Here is a 7,332-nt window from a genome sequence, read left to right on the forward strand (position 1 = left end):
GCAAACGAAGCTTACATTGAATATTCTTGCCCGAATGTTGGCCCATGTAAGTGCACCTTGATAGCATTATTCGCACTCCACCTTGTCTGCTGGGTAAACAATAATTTTGTCATTTTTCTGTATCTCCTACAATGCCTGTCTTTCTGCTTTTGTAAAATTAGCTTTATTGCATTTTTAGGCATATTTTTTAGAGAAAAAAATATTCATTTTTTTAAAATAAAATAACATTTTGACTTTTTTTTGTCCAGATGAAGACTGGATGAGAGGCTCCCATGGACACCTCCAATCTCTATATCATGAAGTAGAAGATAGCAATACCACACAAGTTAATTCAATATCTATTAATGTACCCTCAGTCCTTCACAGCAGAAATATGTCCTTTGATACCACAAATTACAGGAAACCTTCATCTAACCAATTACCAATTGACCAAGCAATAACTGAACATAGATTGGGGGAGATATTTCCATGTGGAAAATCTAATCTTTTTTTGCCTGAGAGAATTGACAGAGATGAAAGGCCATTTTTATGTTCAGAATGTGGGAAATGCTTTGGCAAGAAATCGATTCTTGTTAAACATCAGAGAATTCACACAGGGGAGAAGCCATTTTCATGTCCTGATTGTGGGAAATGTTTTAGTCAGAAATCAAATCTTGTGAAACATCAAGGAATTCACACAGGAGAGAAGCTGTTTTCATGTTCAGAATGTGGAAAATGTTTTGGCAAGAAATCAAGTCTTAAGGAACATCAACAAAGGCACTCAGGAGAAAAGCCATTTTCATGCCCTCAGTGTGGGAAGTGTTTGAGAGAGAAATCAACTTTTTTGAAACATCTGAGAATTCACACAGGAGAGAAGCCATTTTTATGTTCAGAATGTGGCAAATGTTTTAGACAGAAATCAGGTCTTGTTAGACATCAGGGAACTCACTCAAGAGAGGAGCCGTTTTTATGTTCTGAATGTGGAAAGCGTTTTAGTCAGAAAACATATCTAGTAGAACATCTAAGAACACACACAGGGGAGAAGCCATTTTCATGTTCTGAATGTGGGAAATGTTTTAGCCAGAAATCAAATCTTGTGAAACATCAGAGAACTCACACAGGAGAGAAGCCATTTTCATGTACAGAATGTGGGAAATGTTTTAAACAGAAATCGGCTCTTGTTAAACATCAGAGAACTCACACAGGGGAAATGCCATATATATGCCCTCAATGTGGGAAGCATTTCCGTCACAAAACAAGTCTTATAGAACATGTAAGGAGCCACACAGGGAATAAACCATTTACATGTTCAGAATGTGGGAAAAATTTTAGCAAGTATTTAAGTCTTATGGAACATCTAAGAATTCACACAGGAGAGAAACCATTTTCATGTCCAGAATGTGGGAAAACTTTTAACCATAAATCAAGTGCTGCAAAGCATCTAAGAAGTCATACAGGAGAAAAGCCATTTTCATGTTCAGAATGTGGGAAAAGTTTTAATAGGAAATCTGTTCTTGTTAAACATCAGACAATTCACACAGGGGAGAAGCCATTTTCATGTTCAGAATGTGGGAAATGTTTTAGCCAAAAATCCATTCTTGTTAATCATCATCAGAAAACGCACACAGAGAAGCCATGTTAATGAAAATTTTACAGGTGTGGAGCTTCATTCTTGGGCCTGCTGTTTTATAAGTTTAAAGAGACTCTGTCGCCTACTTTTAGCTCTATAAGCTGGTCTTATGGGATGAAAGTAGGTGACCGGTTGACTCTGGGGATGTAAGTGTTATATGTACCATTTCAGGTGTGACCGGTGTAAGCTGCTGCTGCAGCAGTTCTTTGAGCTGCACTGCTTAGTAGTCCGCCCGGTGACATCGTGAGAAAGACAGGGAAGGTAAGTGTAACACTTACATCAACGGACACAGTGGGTCACCTTTCAGCCCATAAGCTTAGCTTATAGAGCTAAAAGTAGGTGACAGATTCCTTTAAGCCATTGAGGTCCCGTGTTATAATGGTACAGTGCAGAAAGTAGCCCTGAAAGATCCGTACCAAACTATTATGATGCCCTGATTGTGTGGGCACTACCACTGGGCCCACAAGATCAGCAGCAGGGCCACGGCTGTAACCACCAGTCTACTGTAATGCTGAAGACTAGTGCTTGCTGTTTATCCCTTTTTGTATGCCATGATCAAGTCTGATTATGGTATAGAAAGGGAAAAGAAGTGCAGCGATGACCTTCAGTTAACTTAATGCAAGTTAATAAAACCGATTCTTTTTCAAAGACTTGGCCCAATCCACTTGATAATCAAAAGGCAGCTTTTTGTCCATATAGGACCCATTCAGTCTAAAGAACATACAACCAATAGTGAGGCTGTAGTAGGATCTGAGTTGAGCTGCACATCAACTAAACCCACTCAGAATGTTTTGCTTTGCTACAATTATTGCTACTAAAATCAGTACCATCGCTCAAAGAATAAGTGACCTCGACAGGAATGAAGGCCTCCTTCTTAAAGATTGGCTTCAGCGGTCAAGAACTGTCCTATGAAAATGGTGCAGATGCAGCGTCCCTAATGCTGCTGTGGCGGAGCTGCCTGCTCTATGGGAACGCTGATATTTATTTCAATTATTTAAAAAAAAAAATTCAGAAGAATCCTGAGGATTAGAGATGAGCGAGTATACTCGCTAAAGGCAATTGCTCAACGAGCATTGCCTTTAGCGAGTATCTCCCCGCTCGAGACAGAAGGTTCGGGTGCCGGCGCGGGGATGGGTGAGAAGCGGCTGTCAGCAGGGGGGAGCTGGGGGGAGAGAGAGATCTCCCCTCCGTTCCGCCCCGCAGCTCACTGCCCGCCGCCGGCACCCGAATCTTCTCTCTCGAGTGGGCAGGTACTCACTAATCTCTACTGAGGATCAAAGAGACGAATTAAATTAATGTGATTCATCTGCCAGCCTTTGTTCACATATTTTTGCCACTCACAGACATAATATTGGATCATTTTCCTCAATAAATAAATGACCAAGTCTAATGTTTTTTACAAAATTATTTTTAAGTCAAATAGGTAGAGAAATTAGAATTTTGAAAATTGCACATTTTTCAAAATTTTCTGAAAGTGGCTGATTTTTTTTTTGACCAAAAAACACAAAAGATAAAAACAAAATGTACCATTATGGGCACTAGCAGCCTCTGGCACTCGTGGTTTAACCCCTTGAGTGGCACGCCCGGAAAATTTCCGGGACGAGCTCCACTGCTCATAGCAACATAGCCCGGAAGATTTCCGGGCTATGTATCACTATGGGAGCTGCAGAGCACAATGCCACAAGCTGTGACAGTGTGCTCTGCCTGCACAGACCCACAGAGAACAAAGCAAGGGCTTTGAAAAACCAGCAGAAGATGTTGCCGTTATGTCGGCAATCTCCTGCTTTGTTTACAGGTTGCCATAGAGACCATCGGCTTGTCAGAAGCAAGCCGATGGTCTCTGTGGGAGGGAGAGCTTGGTGCTTGTCTGTCAGAGGACAGCTAGGTACCAGCTCTTACAGCAGAGATCAGAGAAAACCTCCGATCTCTGCTGTGTTAACCCCTTACATGCTGCAGTCTATGTGACTGCAGCATGTAAAGGGCTGTCACTGCAGCATGTAAAGGGCTGTCACCATCGGACCCCCGGAATGTGATTAGGGGTCCTGATGGGTCCCTGTGGAAGTCCCCTAAAAGGACAAAAAAAAAAATTTAAAAAAAAAAAGTTAAAAAATTATAAAAAGATAATAAAAACACTTGTCTCCCTTTACTTTGTAAAAAAAATCAAAAATACAATCACACATGTGGTATCCATGCGTCGTAATGACCCAGAGAAGGAAGTTAATACATTATTTAACCCCTTAATGACATGGCCTCTTTTTTTCTTTTTTCCCCATTTCTGTTTTTCCTCCCTCCTGTTTAAAAAATCACAACTTGTCCCGTAAAAAACAAGCCCTTATATGGCCATGTCAATGGAAAAATGAAAAGTTATGGCTCTTGAGACGCAACTGCAAAATTAGTTGAAATTCAATGATTAGACCATTTTAAAAAAGCTGCCCTGGTGGGCACGACAGGGTGGTAGGAAACCTGCCACTCAAGGGGTTAAGGTGCTTTCATGGAGTGTGGAATAAGGACCCGTCTACACTGTCACTTTCATGTATGTTTCAGGTCTCCTAGAAACGTACCTGGAAAATAAGTGTAAAAAACATGCAAAATCTCGGCCACATCACTTGCTAATCCCAGGATTAGGAGTCATGGGCGGATTTTCCGCACAGAAATTCCGCTCGGAATTTCTGCGGCAAATCCATCCCATGTGAACCCAGCCTTAGGGCTCATTCACATGACTGTGATTTTGGCTGCGTGAAACGCAGTGAATGGCGTCAATGAAGGTAAATGGACTTTCATTGATTCGTTCACATCAGAGTATAAACACTGCGAATGGGTGCACCTGAGAAAAAGCTCGCGGCACGCTCTATTTCTCTGAGTACCCCGCAGCATGAGGCCTATATTTTTATATGGACAGCATATGCAACGCTGTGCATTCGCAATATGTTGCGTATGGGCAGCGATTCATACACAACCCTGCTATGAAACAGAGCGGGGAATTGAAAAAAAAAGTCAAAGTCACACTGCGCATGACTGCATGCGTGTGATAAGCTGTTATGCATACTGCACTCGCCGCCATACACGGTCTCTGCCGGCTGACACATACCCTGTTTCCCTGAAAATAAGACATAACATGATTTTCCAGAATTTTTGAGGATGCAAAATGATTTTTCAGGCTTTTTGAGGATGCTTGAAATATAAGCCCTACTCCAAAATTAAGCCCTGCTAACAGTTAATTAAAAAAGTCAATTTAAATAGTGTCCAGGCAGCTATACATGTAAAAAAGTTAAACCTTTTTGAACAAAAATGAATATAAGACACTGTCTTATTTTTGGGGAAACACGGTAAGGTAAAAGGCTGCTGCAGTGTTTTATGAATACAGACGTGTTAATGAGCCCATAGGGACCTTTCAGACTGGATGGAATATACCGCAGGACGCACCACAAGCCCAGTAAATTACTTACGGATTTTGATGGATAATTGAAAATGGCGTACAACCTGCCTGCGATTCCAAATCAAAATCTGCAGTTATACCTGTGAAGAATTCCGCAGCTGCGTCGTAATTCTGTGCCATGTAAAAGGTCCCATAGGCCACCTAAGCCCGATATCACGCTTTTTCATGGCAATGGAAGGCGGTTTTCAGGCAAAAACAACCCCCATCACTTATGTGGATCGGCAAGTGTTCCCCATTGTTTGCACTAAGTAACCTTGCATTGCTGCGGGAAAGCATCACTCCTGTATATGGGTCCATTCACATGAATGGGGTTCTTATTCGTGCGTCTCACAATGCGCAAATCTTGCGCAACTTTTTTTGCCCATGTGAAGCCGGCCTAAATGATAATTGCCGGACTGAAACTGCAAGTACAGGTGCAAACCAGCAATTAGTTCCAAATGACAAGCATCAGCAATGCTGTATAATAGCGCCCATAGGTCCCCTGCACACAGGAGGATTTGAATTGTGGAATCCGCAATCGGCACCCGCGTGGACAGTCCGCTGTTAATGTCCGCCATAGGAAAGCATGAGCTTTCGCAGCTCCGCGTACAAGTGCAGATCTGATTAGCGGATTCTGCAAGCGGAAAATAAATGACAGCATGCTCCATTTTAGCGCGGATTCCGTGCGGACGGGCTCCATTGATCTCTATGGGAGCGTTCAATCCGCAATTACATTGCGGATTTGTAGGAGGATGCTTCCCAGGTTGCTTGGAGACCAGGCAGGGAGGTGGGGGAGGGCACCATTGGGTTTGCAACTTTTTTTCTGCGCGGATGATCCGCTGTGCAGCCGTGCGGAAAAACGGAAATTCAAGATCGGCCGCAAACATTTAAAATTCATTTCCACGATGAATCGCAAGCCTTCTGTGGCGGAAATCCGTGCGTGGAATCCGGACGTGCCGTGTGCATGCAGTCTAACTTCAAATACAACGGCTCATGAAAAAACGCGCAGAATCACTTGATTAAGTAAAAACATTCCAAATTTATCAGCAATGATATGATAACAATGAGGATGGGCGCCATGATGCCAGGAGGTTGGTGACGTGACGCAGCAGTCACATGCGTCCACCTGGCTGTGTGAGCCGCTCAGCTCCGCTTCGCTTCAGGGATCCGAGGCGCGTGGGATCTATTCTATTCATTTTATAGCGGCGCAGCTGCTGGAGAGCTTTTATGGTCATGAGAAACCCCCTTTAAGTAAAGTTCACCTGCTTGTAGCCTACAGGGATTAATAGTCATAGGAAATCTGGGGATGCCTATATCTATACTAGCTGATATACCTGGCTTCGCCCGAGTTAATTTGGTCCTGGTGTTTATCTGGTGTTCACATGGAAAATCTTATGAAGTCGTGGTTACTTTAGAGATACCGGAAAAACATATGTTCACCATTTTGCATAGTTCTCTGCGTTACCCAGGAAACACCACGGGAGGTAACCATGCGACGTTTCCTTTATATAAAATGACATCAGGAAGTGAGAGAATTAGATTCCATACGTAAAATATGGACGCTAATTCTTTTGCGCTAGAATTGAATAATCAAGTTGGGACCCATTAGCTTTTCCTATTTATGATATAATCAATGCTTGTGCCAAATTTCACGTTTCTATGACACCGGAAAGTGAGAAAATTACATTCCGTACGTAAAATTTGGACGCTAATTCTTTTGCGCTAGAATTGAATATTTGAGTTAGGACCAATTAGCTTTTCCTATTTATGACATAATCAATGCTCGTGCCAAATTTCACGTTTCTATGACACCGGATAGTGAAAAAATTACATTCCGTAAGTAATTTTTGGACGATAATTCTTTTGCGCATAGAATTGAATAATCGAGTTGGGAGCCATTAGCTTTTCCTATTTATGACATAATCAATGCCTGTGCCAAATTTTAAGTTTCTATGTGAGAAAATTAGATTCCGTACGTAAAATTTGGACGCTAATTCTTTGGCGCTTAGAATTGAATCATCGAGTTGGGACCTATTAACTTTTCCTATTTATGACATAATCAATGCTCGTGCCAAGTTTTAAGTTTCTATGACATTGGGAAGTGACAGATTTAGATTATGTATGTTAAATTTCGACGCCAATTCTTTTGCGCTAGAATTGAATAATCGAGCTGGGACCCAATTACTTTTCCTATTTTGGAGATAATCTATGCTTGCGCCAAATTTCATGTTTCTACGACATTGGGAAGTTGGAGAACTTTTGGCCAGTGAGTCAGTCAGTGAGTCAGTGAGGGCTTTCAGCTTTATAT

The 7,332-nt window shown here is 42.0% G+C and overlaps 1 protein-coding gene across 1 annotated transcript in view; it reads left to right on the forward strand.

Moving 5' to 3' along the window:
- LOC136620111 (uncharacterized) overlaps nt 1-7,332 on the forward strand; it is a 534,467-nt gene that overhangs the window by 357,808 nt on the left and 169,327 nt on the right.

This window comes from Eleutherodactylus coqui, chromosome 3, assembly GCF_035609145.1.
Source record: "Eleutherodactylus coqui strain aEleCoq1 chromosome 3, aEleCoq1.hap1, whole genome shotgun sequence".
Lineage (NCBI taxonomy): Eukaryota > Metazoa > Chordata > Amphibia > Anura > Eleutherodactylidae > Eleutherodactylus > Eleutherodactylus coqui.